This window comes from Neophocaena asiaeorientalis, unplaced genomic scaffold, assembly GCF_003031525.2.
Source record: "Neophocaena asiaeorientalis asiaeorientalis breed wild unplaced genomic scaffold, Neophocaena_asiaeorientalis_V1.1 scaffold275, whole genome shotgun sequence".
NCBI lineage: Eukaryota > Metazoa > Chordata > Mammalia > Artiodactyla > Phocoenidae > Neophocaena > Neophocaena asiaeorientalis.
In genome coordinates this window covers 6,171,443-6,174,138 of record NW_020173679.1, presented here as the reverse complement: position 1 = coordinate 6,174,138, position 2,696 = coordinate 6,171,443, and the positions used below count along the sequence as shown (strand labels likewise).

Sequence of the window (2,696 nt, the reverse complement as noted above, 5' to 3'; positions counted from 1 at the left end):
CAGGAGGTGGGGACAGTAAGAGGGGTGGAGGGGAAGCCGGAGGTGGAAAGTTCTAACAAGAACTTTCGTGCCCCAGCAGCCGTTTCGGCTGGGGAATTCTCAGGTAATGTTTACAGGCTGACAGAGGAGTTTAGGCAGGGGCAGAAAAAAAAAAAAAAAAAAAAGGCACCAACCACACGCGCGCACCCTGCTACAGTCCCGCGGTTTCAAAGTGCAAGATTTAAAAAAAAAAAAAAAAAAACCTGTTTCCCAATTGGAGCGCCTCCCCCCTTCTCCAGGAAAAAAAAAAAAAGTAGGGGGGAAAAGTGCTTGGAGCTCCCAATTTCAGCCCGCGAAAGTCTCCCGACTCATTGCTATTCTTGGGCTCAGGAAATTGCTTAAACGCGATCTGATTGCCAGCAACGTGCAGGAGAAGTGGGGGGTCCGGGTGTCAGTTTCTTTACGTGCATGGCTCGCCCTCGCGCGCGCCCGCTCTCTTCGGCTCCCTCCCTCCCTCTCTCTTCCAGCAGAGGCTGGGAGTTGCCGCTCGATCCGGCTCCCTCTCTCTCCCTTGTTAGCATTTATTGCCTTCTTTTTGTCCTTTCCAACTTGGAGAGGGCCCGGGTGCGGAGCGCGCGTGGATCGGTCGCCCTGGTCTGCGCCGCCCTATCCATTCGCTCCCGGGGCAGCCGCGGCTGGCTGGGAGCGAAAGGGCGGCCCTTTTTTCCCCCCATTTTTTTTTAATACCCCATTAAGTCTGATTGACAGTTAAAGTTGTTCCGAGGCTTCACTACCGTTCCTCTGAGTGGCTGCCGCGAGCTCCCCTCCCCCTGCGCAGTGGCGGGGTGCGCGCGCGGGCGCGCACACGGGCTCGCTGCGACTCCGCTCTCCCGGGGCCGGCTCCCCTCGCTGCAAGCCGGGGCTTGCCGGCGGTATCCCTGAGGGCTCGCCGCCGCAACTCGCACACGCTGGAACCGACTCCTGCGAACCGGCTCACTCCTCGAGACATTCCTCCTGGTCCGGGACGCGGTCTCCCCGAGCAGGGGAGCCTGCGGGCCAGGTGACCGCCCCTGCATGCGGTGCAGGCCCGGGAGAGCTCGCGCTTGTCTTGATCCATCAGGTCGCCCAGGGTTTATTTCAGGTCATTTGATCATTCCCTGCCTCCATAGGACCAGGGAGCCACTTCTGACCCTTGCCCAGACTCCTCCAGTTTTCACTTAGAGCGCACTTTCTAAGTCTGCCCCGAGTCCCTCACGTTGCTGGGGGGAAACAGCTGGGAGCAGGGTTTTGCTTTGAGGGGTGGGGGTGTGGGGGCAGGGTAAAGGAACCTCTGCCCCCAGAGTGCCAATAAAATCCCCGAACGATTAGCTGGGAGCATATTTATTGCTCATCTGGGCTAGAATTACCTTGACTGACAGCAATTTCCTTAATAACAAACGCCTGTAAACAAAACGTGCTAAACCCACGCGCCCCCCTGCCCCCCTTGCTGTATAGGCAGCAGCTCCTCTCTTTGGGTCTCCCTGGGCTGCTCTAGTGGGGCACCCACCTTGTAACCTCCTGCTTTTCCCCAACAAGAATGTCTCCCTTGCTGGAGGGTGGGACCCAGCTACTTAGAGTTGTCTGTTGCAGGAAGTCTGGGAGGTGAGTCACTGCAAAGCAGGCCCAGTTGAAAGTGCTGATGAGACTTGCCTCCTGCTGCCCCTGATGGTCCCAGGCCTGGAGGAGAGAGGGTGAGCCAGGGAGCTGCCCTGTAATCTGGTGCAGCAGTTCTCCAGCGAGAGGCTTGTTCAGACGGGGAGTGCTGGGCCTCGCCCCCAGACCTTCTGATTCAGCAGGGCTGGGTGTGCTGGAATCAGTACATTTAATGCTCTGCTGGCCATCAGGCGAGAAAATCACCTTGAGAAAGGCTGGTTTGGGGATGGGGTGGCTGGAGTTTAAACTCCTCCCTGGGCGGCAAAGACCCTCTAGTTCTGGAGGGAAGTTCAGCAGGCAAGGATCTTTCTTCCAGATGAATTTGGAAAATCGTTATCTGGACCGCTGGAAGAGCAAGAAGGGTTTGGTAGAGTGGGGCTGGATGAGAGACTGTCCTACACTGAGGGCTTAGATTCTGAAATTTAATCCTCCCACTGACCTTGCAGGGGGGTTATTATTATCCCCATCTGCCAGGTAGTACAGAAGGGAGGAATCCAAATCCAGACGTGATTCCTCTTCCCACCCCACCCCACTCTGGCAGGAGGGGAGGAGAGAGGTGGAGACCAGGCTCCCTCCAAAAGTCGGATGGAAAGGCAGGCCATTGCTTTCATAGGCTCCCAGGCCACGGCTAAAGACAGGACTTCGTCAACGTGACGGCCTCCTCCCACCTAGGAGTTCTGTAAAAAATGGAAAAGAAATCCCAACCCTGGAGAGACAGGCCCTTCCCACCCAGCTGTGGCCGGTGTCTGCCGGGCCAGCCAAGAAGACAACTGGGAAGGTCTGGAACTGGAACCCCTGTGCTCAGCCTGTTCTCATCTGTTATCCTCGACGCCGCCTAGTGGTCGGGATGCAACACTGCGCCTCCAAGCTGCCGGAGCCTCCAGCGTCCCGTGTTCCTGCTACCCTACCAGCTAATCCTTTTTCTTCCAGGCTTTTCTCCCCACCTAAGGTTAACACTCCAAGCCTAAAAGGCCTCACAAGGATCATAGCTCCACTTCCCCACACACCTGCTACCGTGTGGAGTA

At 57.0% G+C, this 2,696-nt stretch overlaps 1 protein-coding gene across 1 annotated transcript in view; it reads right to left on the bottom strand.

Annotated features, from left to right (window-relative positions):
• DHRS3 (dehydrogenase/reductase 3) overlaps window positions 1-1,542 on the bottom strand; it is a 42,221-nt gene extending 40,679 nt beyond the window's left edge. The window contains exon 1 of the mRNA XM_024749831.1: window positions 1,526-1,542. The gene's annotated coding sequence lies outside the window, so the exon portion shown is untranslated. The remainder of the gene's footprint in view (window positions 1-1,525) is intronic.
• Between the last annotated feature and the right edge of the window lie 1,154 nt (window positions 1,543-2,696).